Below are 19,208 nucleotides of genomic sequence, written 5' to 3'. Positions count from 1 at the left end.
TTTTACTTGGCATTAAGAGACTGAAGCTCAGCCTAAATCAGAATCAGAGTATTATAAACCTCTTATAACAAAATCCCTTCAGTTGTAAATGTGTTGTCTCAATAATTAGATAAATATACCAGACCACTTGTTACCAGACTAGCACAGGAACTAATTACATTATTTCCTGCGACTGCGTTTGAGGCACCAATTCACCAGCAAAGAAGAGGCTCCAGAATCTGTCCATCTTTTTCTGAGGTTGTTGTAAATAACTCTAGTTCTAAGAAGGGGTTATAATAAAGGCTCTCTTAGAATTAAAATACATTCAAACAAAGGAATCTAGGAGTGTGCTGTGAGGACTAAAGGATAAAATGGATGTATTTTTCATTGGTAGGTGAGGGATATAAAATTCTCATTTGATCATTTACAAAAAGCTTCTGACTTGATTGTGAAATGTTTTCTCTTGTGCTTAAATTTCATGCCACAGATTATTAAAAATTGACTCTGTGGTATTTATTTTACTTATCTATCCCAGCCAGGCTGTGCTTAACCATAGATTTTGTGAATTATTAAATTTTAAAAGCAATTTGTGTTGGATTTTACACTCCAGTTCTGTCTGGAGGGATGTACACCTCCAGTTCTGTCCCTGAAGCTGAAGTGCTTTGATTCATCTTTAATCTGAACGATCTTAAAAGTGCATGTTCCAAGTTGTAAGACAGGATGATAGTCTCCAGTGTAATGCTTAACTAACTGCTTGTTAGTTTTAACATTTAACATACCCTGAAAAATAACTAGTTTCCATAGGTTATCTGAGCCATAACAATGTTCAGCATAATTCATTCAGTCAGATAACAAGAACTATTTTCAAACATAATGAGGAGCTAATAAAGGTCACTGTGCCCACAAAAACATATATATCACTGCTAATTTAACAGTACAATGCTGAACAGATGCATTTCAAGTACAAATCTCTTTAACTGAAACTGCTTGATGCTAGAAGAAGGAAGGCAACTGAATAAACCTTCAGTATTTAAATTAAAGCTAGGCCCAAGTGGCAAGACTTAAATTTAAGTGAGGAATTAGACTGGTACTAGAACCAGGACTAAAAAGCCTGAAGTATGCAAGTGTAAGGTCTAAAAATTAAAATAAGGTCTGCATTTTCCTAAAGTTTGCAGTTGAGATCCATTTCTCAAATTAAGGGCAAAGATGAGGAGTTTGCAAGTAAATTTGGGTGCTTCCCTTTTAATTTATGTAAATCAATTTCCAGAAAAATATCGACAATTTTTCAGGATATTGTCAGACACCTCCTGTAAACTGAGCCCCTGTATGAGATGGGAAATATGAAATGCTAGTGTTGAGACTGAGAATTTTAAAACTTTGTTCTACCACTGCCTAGAGAACAACAGCAGCAAATCTCTTCAGTTCTGTGTTCATTGAATGCAAACACAAATTTGGGATTGACTTGGGTTTTGTTAGTATGTTGATATCAGATATCAGTGCCTTTGTGACGAATTTTGCTGCCAAGTGAGATGCACTGAGGTGTTTCCTAAGTCGTACAGGTGAAGCAACAGAAACAAGAGATAGCTAATATGTAACAAATAGCATAAAATAATTGCTAAATGGATCAGAAGCAAAAAGATTAGAATATATTTCATGTACAAACCTCTGTTCTAGCTAGGTCCATAAAAACAAACTAAAATGCTAAAGCCTGGAGGTGCTCCATATTATAATGAATGCCAGATTTCAAGGTGAAATTGTTTTAATTATACAGAGCATTGGCAAGATTAGTACATTCTGTGTTGGCCTCACCGGATTTTGTTTGTTTGTTTTCTGGTTGATTGCAAAATTGATGCAATTATTTACATGAGGATTTTTTATTTTAATGCTTTTTTGTGTGCCACAGAGCAAACAGTAAATCCCCATCGTCCTCCTGAGCAGCCTGTCAGAACAGGGCAGAAGCAAGAAATAGGGAAGAATGGAAGGAAGCCTTCCTTTTCCTGGCTCTAAATTGTTTTGGAAGCAGCTATGATATTTTTTTTTTGCTCTTTCAGTAATAGTGTAGAGCAGGCCTGCAAAAAGAAAATCATCCTTGTGAGCCAGGAAATCCTATTCTTCTATGGGCTTATAAGCAATATCTGGGGCAATTGTGCATCTTAAGTCATAATGGGATTTCTTTCTAAAAATATATTCTGTGCTATTCCTTACAAAGGCACTATTCATCTAGATCTACCTCCCTCCAGATCTCTGTCCTTGATTTCTTTTCTACAAGCTTCACCATAATGGCTTTACAAACCTGTGAGTCTCTAAGCCTTATATGAAGATTTTTCTCTTGGACATAGGGAACCTTATTTCAATCATGAGTGTCTTACATGGATGCCAAGAACTCTGAGGTGTATGTGGCTCCTGTATGTGTTTAGGTGCTTGGAGGCTCTGACTGACAAACGTGTTTGGAAAATCACAAAGTTTCCTGTAAATGTATGTCTGTGTGTATGCAAACTTGATGTAGATGTACATTCTCTCATAGACAGCAGCCATAACAGAGATGCAAGGCTGTCCTCAAGAGTTGGGAATCATTGTTGTCATGTGCTAGAACCTTTTTGGATGACATTGACTCTGTTTTGAAGGTGGGAGGAAGTTTATGGATGAGATTTGCCAAACTGTAGAGGATTGCATGCATATCCATTCAAACTGCAGATATGCACAACATGGCTTTGAAAATTTCAGAGCCTTTTTGCAGCTTTTTCTGAGTCACACCTTGAAACCGGTTTACAGCATCTTTCCATTGACAGCAGTGCACATTGAAAGGACGAATCTACACAAAGAGCTATAGATAGAAGCATTGAAATTAGAATGATACAGAAAAGCCTCTGTCAGCAGAGTGCTCAAAATAACAGCAACGAATGACCTTCCTCTACAAAAATCCATGCTACCTGTTTTAGGTCAGATATCTTTATTTTTATTTTAGTTTTGTCACATGTAATGGTGTTCCCACAAGGAGTCATGACAAGGTGTTTTGGGTTATGTCCAGTCTGAGTCAGATTTTCACATTTGCAAGAGAGTGGGAAGCCTTTGCATGTGACCCCAGACTGGCCATTAAAAAATGCAAAATACTCTGATCCATAACACATGTTTTTAACCAGGTTGTCAGAAATAAATATGGCCCCAGGAGGTACCTGAGACTTCAGTGAGCTGATGAGGCTGTCACAAGTGACGCGCGTTTGGGAACTCTGTTCTGCTGCACTCTGAAGGCTGTGGCACCTTTGCCCACAGGAGTGTCATTAGCAGTCAGATTTCCTCTGCAGTTCATTCCTTAAATCCGTGCTAACTAACCATAAAAACAACATGCTTGTTCCATTGGGGTGTCAGAAAAAAGGCAGTGTCACCTCTGTACTAATGCACGAGGCTTTTATCAGCCTGGCACTGGGAGTTGTTTCAAATCAAAACAGTCAGAGTGGGGTTCATCTCATCTAACCTCAGCCATTACTGTGCTCAGCATCAAGCTGACCGGATGAAAGGCTCTGGGGCAGTCAAGAGATTGTGATTTGGTCTTGTGAGGCTCTCTGGTTTCATTCTCTAGGAAAGTATGTCCACTGCCGTTCATCAGGAACAACAATCACAACTCATTTTGCAGAGTAAAAAAGGGAATCTTGCTATAACTTACCCAATGGATTCAAACTGTGGGTTTAGTTGTGCATTTCAGACCTCCAGGTCTCTTCAGCAGCAGCCTGGTAAGTGCTATGCCAAGCAAAGATGCATCCATGTTAGAAGTTTTATTTGGCTTATTTTCAATTAAGAATTCTGCAAGCAAGCATTTGCATATTTTTTTATTATCTTATGAAGAGATTTGGAAGTAAGTTTTACATTTTAAATATGTCTGGGTTAAAAAGAATAATGAAAATGTTCCTTTTCCAACTCATTTCTTGTGTGTGCTAATCATTTCTATCACTGTTTTCATTTCTGCCAGGACACTAAGCATATCTGTTGAGACAAGAGACAGTGGCACTTGTTATGTGACTGAAAAATAGCTTTTAGTAACCTTATTGAGTGACTGGAGACAGATTACAGCAGAGATTTGCAAAAGGAGTTCAGGGCACTTCAGGGATCAGTCATCTGCAAAACCAGTGGAAAACTGCAGTTTGCCTTAGGTGGCTGGTTACACAGCATGAGTAGTGAACAGTCAAAACAAATAGTTTGCATAGGCTAAAATATGTTTGCAAAGTGCACTTGAGTAAATTCTACTGACAAGTATATTTGGAAAAATCAAAGTCTGATACAAACAGAAAAACTACTGAACAAATTAGATACAAATTGCTCTCTCAGCAGTAGACATCAGCTAGACAGATCTTGAGATCTACACATATCAATGACACAAACCTCAATCTACTGCCTAAACCACCTGACAGTGTCAGGGCCATATGGAGCGTGACTTTATGGTCTTGTTGTCCCTTTAGGGAGGGAAGATATGGATTTGTTTTTCTCCATCTCTTTTTGAATTGAAGAAGTTCATTTCTTCCTAGTAAGTCATTTGTGGAAGTGGCATGAGGTCACATTGCACTCTGAAGTTTTGTCACTCAGACCCAAAGAAACGAATGATTGTGTTGTTTGTATTTAAATCACCAGTGTTAGATAATTACCTTTGTCCTGATAACCATCTCTAAGGTCTGGAAGCAGAATAGTGGAAATCGACCTTTTCCCATAAAACTCTTCACTGGAGATTTACTGTATGGCTACTTCTGGAGACAAATTTGTCACCTTTTCTTTCTCCCTCTCTCTGTCGTCGTAACTTCTGCTAACAAATATGAAGCGAATCTATCTGTTGAAGCTCAGCTAAGGCCAAAGTACTTCAATTTTCTTACCACAAATGCTCCTGGACATTTTGAATAGTCTTGGACAGTCAAATGCCTTGGAAAAGTTAATATATATGCTTGTAATATCTTGGTCTTTAGCCATGGCACTACAGGTGTGACCTCCTAATATATCCTGCTGTCCTGGATTCCACATTTGAACAACACTACAAAACTGAACAAACCAGAGCACAGCCTATTTCCAGTAGTGAAGACTGAGGTTGGAAGTATTGTTTTGCTACACTGGCCTAGCATTTGTGTACAGCAGCACAACAAAGAGCCATCAACCTGCAGGACATGGGGCCGCAGGCTGGCCCATCAGGGCTTCTCAGGTGAGCCCCGTGGCAGCATGTGCCCTTCCCTGTCCTGGCACTTGCTGCCAGCAGAAATGTGCCAGCTCCTTGGGGGCCATTCACTGCCCCCATCAGCCACGGGCTGTGCTCAGGACAGTGATGCAGTGCCAGTGGAGGCGGCTGTGCTCCTGTGCCTCCAGCTCTGCTGCAAGGTGCTCACGGGGGAAGCCGTGGATGGCAGTTCCCAGATCTCTGCTGTGGATCAGAACCTGGCAGATTTTAACCAAAAGGCTTGGAAGCCAAGCAAGGCCTCGTTGAGCATGGTCCTTAAGTACGTTTCTGATGCAAGGACTAGTATTTTGGGTGGATTAGTGCCTTCCAGGGGCAGTAGGGAAGAGCAGGATTACTGGTAAATATCTGTTATTGTTTCTTCCTATATTGAAAACCTGCTGGTCATATGTAAAAGTTAAAATCTGTGTAGAACAGCATTAAAATGTACACAGAAGTGGAACTGCACGTGCAGGTAGCCAGACTGTGCTAAGTGTGCTGACTGTGTGCTCCCTGAGGGCAGGGGTGGGCTCCCCCACCCTGCCCACAGCCCTTCCAGGGCTGTCAGTCCAAACAAAATCCTGCTCCGGATAAATGCAGTGACTGTGTCACCTGGCTACAAGGGCCTACCCTCACTGTCACCCACATCTACCCCATTTTAAAAGACTCTGATTCTTGTTCCCATTTCCCACCTGTTTGAAAGACAGGGCTTGGGCATCAATCCTCAGGAAAAATTCCCAAACTGAAGGGGTCCCTCCACAAGGGGTAACCACAAGCAAGTTCCCCAGGCCCTGAAGGGGGATAGATTTTGGATACACTCTAATCTTCAATATTTATTACTGAATACTTTTATGAAAACCACACTAAGAAGGTTGTCACCTGCATTCCCCTTTTGAGGCATCTGATGCTAGATGATCTCCAAACTTAATGAATTTTTTTAGGCTCTGGTACAGGGTTACAGGTCCACTTTGGAGGCCACAACTGTGTGCCTGTATATTTCTGTGCCATCCAGCTGTAGGTATGACCCTCAACCACCTTCTGACACCATATTTTGTCTACATCTGGTGCCATTTTCCCTTCTTCTATCACCTTGTGTCTGAGTTTTCACAGAAAGAAAACCCAGAATACAGTCAAGAAGGACATTTCAGTTCAGATGTAAGTGTGAAAGAACTGTGGATGACCAGACATATGACATTGGTTTTATCTGACCAAACGTTTACTTCTGTATCTGAGCCAGGCACACATCCCTTTGCAATCAATGGAGTTTAAGGCATGAGTCATTTTATCCTAAAATTCAACTGAAGATTATTAAAGTTTGCCACTAATGGCAAAACAAATGGTATACAGCACCAAGAGAGTAAGGTTTTGCTGACAGTGAGTACACCCACACCAGCAGTACTTTCAGTCCTGCAAAGAGGTAGCTTTTATTTTCTGGGGTTTAGGAGAGGACTGTGGTCATGTTGCCCTGTCAGCACACCCCTGGTTTGCCTGGAGTTCATTAGCTATGGCAGATACTGCAGTCTTTTGAACCAGTGAAGTTCAAATAACTCCTGCTTTACCAGAAAAGGGGATTTTCTTTGTTGTTGCAGAAGGAGGAAAGATGGTCCATAGGAGGGAACAAAAGAGACTGAATTCACATGACTAATGGAGTTAGATACATTTGAAAGGTGTGAGCTATACATTTTCTAGTAAAGGGCCCTTCTCTTCACCAGGATTTCCTGTGCCAGAGGGAAGAAAGTTACAGATTGCTTTGCATTTTAAAATGAAAGAACAGAATATGGGAGCTGTTTTATAATCTCTTGCTGAGATCAAAGGAAAAGGGAGGTAAATGCATATGTACTCCTTTCTCTGGTGCTGCACCAGCTATTTAGTAGAACTAATGGAGCCTCCAGTGTAGAAGAGACACAGATTAGCTTCTTCATCTCTACTAACTGTAAAGAGACCAAAAGGATTAATATTATTGAGTGAATTTTAGCTAGAAAGTAAGAAGCAGATTCTCTCTCCCCTCTTCATCTTTTAATCTTTGTTTCCAGAAACAACTCTGAACCAGGTTTTCAGCCTCCCACCCTTTCCTTTTGGTTTTTGTTTTTTTTTTTTTTTTCCTTACTTTACCTTAGTAGAAACAGACTTGGAAACATGTAACACCCCTAAGAAGATTAGGCATGGGTGAATTTTTGACAAGTTTGAGAGAGAACTGAAAAGGACTAATGAGACTGAGCAGTCATGACAAGTTTATGGGATCAGAACCTTAACTGGTTTGAAACAGTGTTATTCCACTGACCTCAGCTGGCATGACTGTGTATGTTCATGGAGTTCAGTAAAGGCACAGAAACTCACTCCAGCTGAGGATCTGACCTCTGAAATGATGGAGTCAAAGCAAACTGAACTTTTGTCATGAATTGGTCTTCAAGGGAAAATAATTGCTAATTCAATGACTCCCACTGCTTTATTGCAGCTGTTGGTCATTTTGCCACTGCAAAAAAAAACTTTACTTTTAACTGGTGAATCAAGAGTTTCCCCAGCAGCTTCAATACATGGAAGATTAGAGGTGCAGAAGTGTGTTCACAGTCCTTCAAAAGTTATATATTAGAAGGCAAGCCCTGCAGTCGGTTTATGAAGCAAAAGTGAGATACTCAAGAGAAATCTTCCCAGCTAGATATTTTGCCTTGCTGTCCTATTTGCTTTACCAGTAAATGGGAACAAAACATCCAAAATCCTGGTTTAGATGGCACTTTTGGACACATGGGGGATTCTCCTAGTCAGGGTTAATTTTGTGTAGAAAGAGCCTGAAAGAGCTCAGTGGGACCTGTTTTCAGTACACCAAGCAGTAACTCTGGCATCTGTAGAGATGCTACAGCACTATCCAGGCAAATTAGTCCACAGAATTGCAGAATTTGGAGCTGAAGAAAGCAAGCAACCTGCTCAGGAGGTTACAGCTCTTCTGTTCCTCTTGGCAGCTACTGAAGGGAGATGAGAAGGAAAGAAACACGATTAAAAGTAAATGGCACTTTCCTGCTAAGCTAATCAGTTCTGTTTGAGAACAGAGGGCCGTGCCAACTGCAAATCAATGCATTAAATCACTTTCATTCTTGTGCGAGTCCTGCTGCCATGGCAGCTGCTAACAAGGGAATAAAGAAAACTGTTATTGGATATTTAGTGGACTTTTTAAGTGCTTGTGTAAAATAACATATTTAATTTAATGCAAAGTTATAAATGTAATTGGAGTTTATGGACATTATAGCAGGGAAGAGAAGAAAGAGATTCCTCTTCTTTCTGCACAAAGAGCTGGTTTATGTTCCCACACTACCCTGAGCAACTCTGTCTGCAGTGTTAAAGAGCAGCCTTCCTGTTGGATTCTAACACTTCATCATTTTGTTAAGGGGTAAACACTGAGATAATAATATGTCTGATATTTTGTGTGTTGCTTAATATGTTCAAGCTACAGAGCATAACTAATACATACTTACCTTAGGAGAAAATCAATGCTCTTTAATGCCATAGGCTATACTGACTATTCACTGACTATTAAAGAAAGCCTATAGTGGCTGCTCCAGATGTTGATATGCACAACAAAAGCATGTGTAGATTTAATCAGATAATTCCACTTAAGACAACAACACCTTCACCAGGGGATTTATTTAATGGTATAGTATTATATTTTCTTTTTCCTATTCTTTAGCAAATTATTCCCAAATAATGATCTTATTTGTCCCTAGATGTGACTGGGACTATCTCTTCCTGCATCAAGTTTCTGCAAATTTTCAGTGGTGTTATTCATATAATGGTTTGGGTTGGGAAGGGTCCTTAAAGGTCACCTTGTTCCAAACTCCCTGCCATGGGCAGGAACACCTTCCTTTGCTAAATGGCTCTTGAGGAGGTTGCAGTTTTCCTAGAAAGCTCTGTTTCTGCAGCACTCTCAGAATTCCGAGCATAAAATAGAGGATGCACATCCCTGAATTCATGGTTTGAATCACTTCTGCCCATACAGAGCAGCCCAACTCTGTCATCATTTAAATCATCAATCGTAGCTGTGCTGTGAAATGCTTAATATAAAATACCCGTGGGCAAGCAGTAGACTGCCTTCTCTTTAATTACATCAATCCTCAATCACCCCAAAGCAATGCCATCCTTGGAAGTACTAACTCTGACAGGTAGTACTTCTGGGAATGCCATAAAAATGCCAGCAAAGCAGCAATGGCAGAGAAAATAAGCTGCCTCATCTTTGGAGAATTATTGAACTGTACTAACATTCAAGGGTACAATGTCAGCACAATGCAGAAAGAGTTAGATGCACAGCCCCCATTATTATTGTTGATGGGAGTCAGGTGTCAAGTTCCCTTTGCATCACTCTGAAAACTTATTCTTCTTTGTAAAGCTTTAGCAAACTTTTCCTTTGTCACCACTCTTAATTGAGAAAAAGATTTGAAGTCATTTGTCCAAGGATTGAGTAAAGACTGAGAAAGTAAGAAGAAAATACTAACGAAATATCAGCGGTGAACCTGAGACGTTAAGACTCTCTACAAGCAGTGATGGAAAGTTTAATATATATTGAAGGGTCATGCCTTGACAGGTGAAACTGAAGGAGTTGCTTTTCAGTCAAAGGCACTGTAATATCAGCAAGACCCAGGACAGACCCAGGACAGACCCTGACTCCTCCTAGCTGTCTCAGCTCCCAAGGGATCAAATGAGAATTTAAATGCCTAAATACTTAAATAACTGGCTCAATTAGCAGACCTGACTTCTCTCAGTAGCATCTTTCCTGAGAAAGCCCTGCAAGTCTCTTATATCATCCTGAACTGTAATGGCAATGCCATTAATTTTCTGCCCACAGAAAGATTAGTTAACACAAGACTGCCTCCTGTTACCAAGGATAAACCAGGGCAAGAATCAGGTTAAATATGCATTATTATTCTTACGGAAGTACAAAAGGGAGAGGTCATACTTGGCTGCTTACAGCAGATGAACAGAGAAGAGCTTTTAAAAAGCCTTTCACCACTAATTGCCAGCTGGAACTTTCTGATGCAGACCATTCGCTTCCCAGTGTTTAAGCAGATATTCAGTTTGGGAGGGAGGGGTTACAGCTCACAGAGGAGTGCTCACAGGCAGTGTCTGCACTCAGCTGATGTTCCACATCAGTCCCATAGCCAGTTTTGGAAAGGAGATGGGCAGCTCTGCATCTGCATTTGTGGGCTTAACTGCAAATGAAACCTTAACTGCAAGTGAAACCTTAAAAGAAGTAAAACAGCTGTTTGTGTTGAGGTGAAGCACATTGCTATGCCCATGTTGGGTGACTCACTTTACAGTGGAACTATCATTTTACAGAGCATAAAATATATACCTAGCTGTTCATCCACATTGCACCTACAGAAATATCTTTACAGTTTCTCCATGTAGTAACTCACGGTGTTTGCAGTTCTTTGAGTGCCTTAAGTGGGAGCTCTGTGGGCATAAAGGAGTTTTGATCCCCCTTTCAGTAACATGCCATTCAGTTCATTACCCAAACCTATGCATAGATCAAGGACTGAAAATACCAAGAAAACATATCAATAGAAGAGCCTACTTGTAGGGGCTGCAATGCTCAGGGAAGCAGGACATCCCCTTCTGCACCTTGTAATCCAGACACAGGCAGTGGTAACACCCACCAGAACACAGGTCAGGATTTCCCAGGAAGGTAGTGTAGAAATTATGTCTCCTAACTTTGGACATCTACAAGTTAGTCTTTTAGCCTAAATCCAGGTCCCAGGTGAAATCAATAGGCACCTGCTGAGAGGGCTTTATTGCATTTATCCCATGGTCATTTATTTGTATGAGTCCATGCCAATGAGATCAGTCCCTCCTAGGGCTGTTCAGCCTTTCTTACAGCAGATAATGGCTGAACTTGGAGACAGAATTTGGAAAACTGAGACTTGGTGTCAACAGCTCAGCCTCATCCTAGAATTTATCTACCTGAGTGGACTGCTGTTTTCAGAAGGTGGCAAAACCCTTCAAAATCAGGTAGTGCAGCACAAAGCTTTGCATCCTCCTTGTCCTTCTGCATGGACATTGCTGAGCCTTAGTCTGTACTCCTGCCTGCGAAGGCAGCTGCTTTGCTCCCCTGCTACACTGGCTCCAGGCACCCTTTTAAATACCTTTACTAGCTGTGGCACTTTGGGTTAGACCACTCATTTTTCACATAATCATAATTTAGTTGACAAGTTTAAATTAGTAATAGGAAAACCTCTCTTAACCCAAATCAAGAATTTTCATACAGTTTTCTGTTCCAACTTAGCAAAGTCTCCTTAAGTAGTTCAGATTTGTACAGAGACACAGGCTGATGAGAAACTAACCTGCTGACCTTAGTACTGGCCAAACTAGTTGCCCATATGACTGAAGATTTTCTCTTTGATAATACTGTTTGGCATACAATCAAGTAGCCATAGTTAATCACACTGATTTATTGTATGCTTAATAAATCCACTGGCTATTTTTGTGATCTTCTTGCATTTTTATTCAGCACACATTGGGAACAGGTGGGTTTCGTGCTATTATTTTCTCTGTGCTTCTCTTGTTTTCTAAAGTGATGACATCCCAAAAAAATAGGGATAAAAAAAGAAATAAAAGTATATCATAGTTTATAGAAAGCAAAATAAAAATATTTCCAAAATGAATGTTCAAATAGCATAAGAAGCTTGCTAAGAAGTGGATTTTAAACTGCCATTTCCAAGCCACAGCCAGATCACTTAGAAATACATAATATAGTACACTCCACAGGCAGACAGATTCACATAAACTGATAATAACTCAAGAATTTTTATCTCTATGTATCCTCAAGCAAGGCATCAGGAGACAGAAACACTCTAGCAACAAAATTAAATAGCTTTAGATCTAATTTTACTAGTCTGAACTAGATTTCAAATTGATTTCCAAGGAATCTAACAGAGAACAAAACACAGACACATTGCCTTTCTTATTAAAAATCCATCAACCACCTTGTGTTTTTACTTACTTTGCTCTTTACTGGAAGTAATAAGAAACCAATATTTCACAACACAACACTACTCTACATTCCGTAGAGTCTTCCACGATGAAGGAGCTTGGAGTGGGCTGGAACAGAGCACTGAAGTCAGCCCCTGAGATTTGTCTATGCACGTGCCTGTTTGAACTCATGATAGATCTGCAGCTAAACCCCACTGTCTCCATTCCAGAAATGCAGGAGAGCTGCAGGACGTGCCACTGTAGAAAGAAATTATGTCCTAATGCATGATGTGATCAATTAAACATATCCCAGTGTACCTCAGACCATATTGAGTGAATCCATACAAATCACATGCACGGGGCTTTTGCTGGTCCTTTCTGCTTCCTAAGTGATAAGGCAGAAGTTACTTTGGCTTCAGAGTAAATGACTGCAGCCCTGTGTGGAGGCACTGGTGGGATGCAGGGCTGCAGAGGGGCCAGAGCACAGGGCATGGACCTGCCACTGGTGTTAGGTGTTGGACTGGCCCTGCTAAAACATTTCACACAGCTTGCCCAAAAGCTTTCCAAGGTAGCAGTTCTGGGTCAGCAGACAGCTGGGACGGGATGCACAGAGGATTAGTCCAGCTGCCAGGCCCCTCAGCTAACTGATGTTTCACATTCAATGTCCTCTGCAGTATCATAACACCATAAACTGTTCTTGCTATTTAATATAATTGCATTTCAGAGCTCTTCTTTTGGACACAGATCCCATTTCGCTAAGCACTGAACAAGAATAGAGCAAAAAGATATTCTCTGCTCCAAGAACTACATAAAAAAACTTATACAGGCAGCAAGTAGATCTATTTACAGAAGACCCCTGCACTTGTCAGGCCATGCTCAACTTCCAGGCAAGACAGAGAAGCAGGTGCTTGAGCACTGCATTGTACCAAACAGCTTGTTGCCCTGTTTCAGAGGATGATTTCGTGGCTCCAGGTTCACACCTCTGACTTCTAACTCAAGGCACAACCTGCTTCAAGCAGCTGAAAACCTTCTCCTAAAATCCTGACTACCAAAATGTTCCCTGGTTTTGTCTTCCTTTTAGTTATCTGTCTAAAAACAATGTGCTCTGATATTTTACATCTTTGTTTCAGGTCCTTGCTGAAGCAAAGAACAAATAAAGTAATGATGAATATATTTTTTTTCCTTTCAAAAACCTAAACTCCTTAATCTGAATAGTCTCTTTTGTCACTGTTTTTAAGAAAATTGTTTCAGTCAAAAATCACATTCAACCAGAAGGTTTTTCTCTCTGCATATTTCTCTGCTACCTCTAAGGAAAGCTTGCCTTAACAGTTCCCACGTGTGCCAGGGTGAGATATCACAGCAAATGCTCTGGATTAAAAACCAATCCAGATTATAAAAAGCAGACCTTTAGTAACTGTCCACCTCAAAGGCCACGCTCTCAGGGGTGCCAAGCATCACAGCTACAGACAGGAACAGTCACACATATTTTAACCCTTTCATATTTTCCAGTTCAAAGACTCTTTTTTCCCCCTTGGGCTGCTCAGCCAGGCTTGCTGTTCCAATTGCATTGACTGATGGCTCTCAAGGGTCCATGATGTCAGCAGAGCTCCAATTTAAGGCCACACAGGGTAGGGCTGAGAGAGAAAACACAAACCAAGCAGGAATGGGCATGTGCCAATAGCCCCTTGCAAATATTTGCAGGCTTGAAATTATCCCGTGCAAGGCACTAAACCGGAGCTCCTGCAGCAGCCAAAGCTGCTGCTCTGTCTGTGGAAACACCAGCCCTCTGAAAGGGTTTAGGGCAGCCACACTTCCAACTTCCACACGGCTGGAGGGGATGGACAGAGACCCTCCCAGCCCCAGTGGAGCTGTGGTGGCAATTCATGGGGACCCCAGCACAGCTTTGTCAGTGTGGATATAAAAGCATCACACAGAGCCTGCCTACTTGCCTGTGAAGCAAAAAGCACTTGGGCAATGCTGCTAAGCCCTGCACACCCAGAAACTTTTGCTTCAACAGCTGGTTCTCAAACTCAGCTGTAAGGGTTGATTCTGACACCATGCAAGTAAATCCTTATCTAGAAACTGGCTGCTGAAATTAAATGATGCAGCATGGTGGCCATACAAGCCATCATTTAGAAGGCTGTGAGCCTTCCCAATAAGTGCTGTGGTTTAAAGATATTGTCATTCTCTCCTCAAATCTGCCATATTTTTCTTTTGCATTAAGAATCTCTTCATCCTGTCAGTCAGTGTCAGCCCAAGCCTGAACTGACTAAGATATAGGAAGAAAGATAAAGAATCATCTCCTGATGTGCAGGCTCTGTTTTCCCTGTATCCCCCCTTCCCTTTCAAAATAAATCAAGTCTAAACACAACTGTAAAAATGTAACTATTCAAGTAGCTGCAAATACTGCTTTAGAGAAATATAAAATAAGGGTTTTTCCAAGAGATTTTGCAGCTGAGTTTACACTATTGCATCATATTTGTCCCTTCCTGAGTAATTTCATACTCTACACAAACCAAATTCATTACTTAGGACTGGTTTATAATGTCCACATTGTGTTTTTGAAAGAATACTATTGAAGGGACCTCTGACAAGTAAAGTAGTTTGTGGTAATTAATTTGTATATGAGAATGAAGCTAATTCAGTAAAACATTGTTAACTCTGATCTGGCAAACCACTGGTATCCATCTGTCTAATCCTTCTTGTATTTGAAAGTTGCATTTTTGAAAAACAATTATTAATAGTGCTCATTAGCTGCCAAGAAAAAGAGCATGCCACAAACTTCTGAAAACACCAGCAAATGCTACTCACTTTTCCAAGTTTGAGCTAGAACCTGCTGCAGGATCTCATGGTCAGGGCAAGTTTTTCTACTGGAGTCTGCAGAGATGGGAGAGTATAAAGGATGGGCCCTTTCTATAACGGAAGTGCAACCCCCTGCAGATTCCCGCTGTCTCCCTACAGCCCTTCAGCACCTCCCCACCAGACAAGCTATTCCAGCACTGCACTATCCCTACTGTTAGGAAGGGTTTTTTAATGTCTAAAGTGAATTTTCCTTGGTGCAATTTAAGTCCATTACGTCTAGTTGTGTTAATGCTCATGGAACACAGTTTACTCTGTTCCTCCATGCAGCAGCTCTTTATGTGCTTGCAGGCTGCTGTTATGACCCCACTCAGTCTGCTCTTCTCAAAGCTAAACAATTTGCCCAACATGTATAAGGGCTGATTTTTAAAAGTGTTGAGCTCCTGCTGTTCCTGTTGCTTTTATTCTGGTGATTGAGAGTGAAAGAACTTCCCTAGAGTTGATGATCAAGCAGTATTGTCTGGTGCCCTTCAAATACTGATAGGTATGAAGGGCACAAAGGTGTTTATAGCTGTATATGTGCATTCTTGTCTTCACAATAAAAGTGTATTTACAGGACCTGTGACCAGCCTTCTGACGGCATCCCCAGGGCAAGAGCAACTTCACAAGAAAAGCAGGTTTTAGTGGAAACTTGCCTGCCTTATGTGCCGGGCTTTGCTGAATCATTTGTACTAAAGCATTTTCTGTATTTCATGCAACACATATCTTGCTCCATGGGTTTTTTTTTTTTTATTTAAATTATTTTTGTGGCTACAGTAAAAACACTGTTCATGATTCTATGTTAACTATTTACAGTTGCTGGAAAATATATCCTTGGAAGAGTGAACTGAAATCCTTTTCCATCCCAAAACAGAAGAGTGAGGTTTCCTTCCTGTAATAGGCTGCTCTTCAGAAGAAATGATGATTTTTGTGCTTATAGTACTGGAGCAGATTTCCACTTGGAAGACTGTTTTTATAGTGAATGCACTATAAAATATGATGCTATCATCTTGCCATAGTGTTCCAGGGCATCTAAAGATAAATTCCACTACACCTGCTCTTTGTCTCTCAATTTCCATTGTAAAAAATGCTTTCTTTGTGTCCATGTAGGCCTTTATGAAACCTCTTCTTCATGGCATCAGAGACTTTGGGTGCAACTTTAATGCCAGCAATAATACCTCCATGTATTACTTCTCATAAACATAGAGTTATATCGTCTGCATTTCTGTAGAAAAGAGTTTTTGAAATGTCTTTTTTTTTTTCTGCTTAAACCGTCTTTCCTAACCTTGAAAAATAACTTCCTCAGACAACTACAGAGAACATTTACAATTATAAAGTAAAAATAGCTGATCTAGTTTTGGGCTACCTGTCACTGCCTCTTTTTGGGGGAGAAAAAAAAAAAAAAAAGAAGAAAAAGGAAAAAAAAAGAGCAAAGTCATGGAAGGAAAAGAGAATGAGAGAAGAAGCTTTTGTGATATTTCTCTCTATGATCTTTTCAAATTCAACTTTGTCCTTTATTCTTATTTATAAGATTTCATCAAACTGCTGGAAACAAGGCTAATTATGATGGGCATTAACCTACACAGGGACCAGAAAGTATGACTACACAAGTCTCCTAATCTTGACAATTAACACTGAATTTCACTATTGGTAATAAAGCTGAAGTGTCTCATGGTCTGTACAGCAACAGGCAATAATGAGCAAAAAATGGAAATGCACAATAATACCAATAATTTTAAACCTAACCTGAGTATTTCCTTGTAAACACCTTCAATAATTATTCTGTCATTTATCTTTTCCTCCTTTGCTGGGTCAATAATTCATCTGTGCAGTGTGTATACTACAGCTTTTCTCTCTTTACAGAGCTCACTCAAAACCCTGCCCTCCTCCCAGACACACACTAAATGTTCCCTTGCTTAGCCATTGGATTGACATATTGAATTATAATCTTTATCACTGGTATTGATAGAGTATATTCTGTTATTAGGACCTGCCTGTGTTTGGTTGACACAAACCCATCCATCGCTGCTCTAAGCATGCAGCAAATTTTACATCCTGGTTTCTCTGCCACTCAAAGTGAAGTCACAGCAAGGGCTCTGGGAACAAGTGGAAAACAGTACCAACAAAAGTTTAATATGGTTGAAGGGTCCCTTAAGAAAAAATAAAGATGAAATTGATGAATTTTAAATCTACATTGTAAATTTCACCTATCAATCACACAAAATTAAATAATAAAATATCCCTTTACCTAGCAATAGTATAGTACAAAACTAAATGGATTTGCATTTTGATTAGTGGCAGGAGTAAGCATTAGTTACTGCAGCAAGAAAGCATTTCCATATTGCTTGGTTAATGAATTAACTCTCTATGAGAAGTGAGAATATTTTCTCAGCAAAGAAGATTTAGGTTTGTGTGTGACATCAGTGTCCTGAGGGTTAATCCTGAAGGTCTGACAGCTGTCAGCAGTCAGGCACAGGTGCAGTACACACACTTTAGCATCTCAGTACCCAGACACAACAGTCACTGCTGGTACTACAGCCAAGGGCTGCCCTGATCCTGAGTCTATCATCTGAAGCATTTCCCTTACCAAATGCAGCCTTTGGATTAGGTCCCAAAAGCCTACGCTCTTTTCACTTCAATCAAAGAAACCAGCTGAGGAAGTCAGGAGTGAATACCAGCCTTTATCAGGATCACAACCCCACAGTCTCACACACAGTGAGATGTCGTACAGAGACACCACATTTCTCAGTGAGCAATGCCTTAGCAAAAAAGTGTCAAAGAATTCACTTAGAAAGATCTTCTGGCTATAGCATTCATAAATAGCTTCATTCTTTTGGTTCCTGCCATCACTACAATCCTGTAATGAAATTGCAATTGAAGGAGGCTAATTTGTGCTCTAATTATATATTAGTCTGGGCTGAAAGGTTTCTGGACGGAAAAAGGTTTTCTTCAGGCAATCTTTTATTCTGCTTATTGTATTTACTTAACAAAGAGCAGTCAGCTTTTACAGTGAATTCTTGTAATAGAGTTGAGCTGTAATGTTACCTGGCCAAGGGCAAATATATGCAGTCATTTTTGATGGGTTCTGATAATAGTCTTTAACAAAAACAAGGATTGTTTGCAAATATAGGAAGAGCCAGGCCAAAAAGCTAACTGATGGGCTGCTGAAAAAGTTTAAAGAGCTCTTCAGCTGGAATACCTTCTAGACCAGTGACACTTTAGCAGACAGGTAGTTTGAGGAAATTCAGAGAAATATTTTGTCAATGATAAAGAAATTTCCCATGGAAACATATTTCTTGTACCACTTGAAAGAATACATTCTTCATCTGATTTTGATGCTTCTGCCACAGGATGAGAGGCCAACATTGTTCACAATGTGCAGGATGCAGAGCATTTTCACTGAGGAAATAGGTGAGCCTCAGCTGCCTATTTCCTCAGCCACAGTTGAGGCTTTCTAAGCAGAGAAGTACTTTAGGATAGCAACAAAGTTCTTCAAAGCTGTGGATCACCTTTGTTAGCTGTGTTTCTGTTTCTTCTGTCAAGTAGACACTCTACTGTTGTTGGTCCTTAATAAAGTCTCCGTAGTGTGTCAGAAGGAATTCAGCCTAAACAAAAAAAAAAAAGTTCAGCTAAACAAACTAGTTATCAAAGGAAATAAAACCCTTAAATATATATCTGTTTCTAGCTTTTGTGTTAACTTCAGCTTTTCCCTATAGATAAATCCTGAGCCAAATATTAACCTAGTATAAGTCAGTATGAGTTCTCATTTTGCTGAATCTGCCCTGGCCTCTAATTCAGTCTGATCATGGCATTGGAAGTAAATGTCTCTGCCATACACTGTCTGCAGGATAAACAGAAACTGCAGTTAAAAGCACTTAATATCAATCCACAAGAGGGATTTCAAATAGTGTTCTTGCTGAGTGAAAAATAGCTTTCTGGGCACACCATAAGGGTTTACCAAAGATCATATCAAAAACTGGTAGAATTACAAGCCATGGTAGTCTTTTGTGCCATCCATCACTGAGTTTTCTCTTAAGAATTCCGGTTCAGCCTCCACTGGGGAGGGGAAACAAGTGAAGTAGATGATCCGGTCTATTAGAACAGAGCTCATGTTCCTTCTCCCAGGGCTGACTGCCTCCCCATTCCCAGCTGGACCAGTTCAAGCACCCCCTACTCTGCAGTCCTGGGGCACCACTGCTGGGAAGCACAGTCAAGAAACACTACATGGGGTCAGAAACCAGGAGGAATGTGT

At 40.4% G+C, this 19,208-nt stretch overlaps 1 protein-coding gene across 1 annotated transcript in view; it reads left to right on the top strand.

Annotated features, from left to right (window-relative positions):
* Positions 1 to 16,362: 16,362 nt before the first annotated feature.
* ADARB2 (adenosine deaminase RNA specific B2 (inactive)) overlaps positions 16,363 to 19,208 on the top strand; it is a 109,593-nt gene continuing 106,747 nt past the window's right edge. Inside the window, exon 1 of the mRNA XM_041488963.1 lies at positions 16,363 to 16,390. The gene's annotated coding sequence lies outside the window, so the exon portion shown is untranslated. The remainder of the gene's footprint in view (positions 16,391 to 19,208) is intronic.

This window comes from Pyrgilauda ruficollis, unplaced genomic scaffold, assembly GCF_017590135.1.
Source record: "Pyrgilauda ruficollis isolate IOZ18807 unplaced genomic scaffold, ASM1759013v1 scaffold12, whole genome shotgun sequence".
Lineage (NCBI taxonomy): Eukaryota > Metazoa > Chordata > Aves > Passeriformes > Passeridae > Pyrgilauda > Pyrgilauda ruficollis.
Note: the sequence above shows the minus strand (reverse complement) of the source record. Positions and strands in the feature narration are given on the sequence as shown.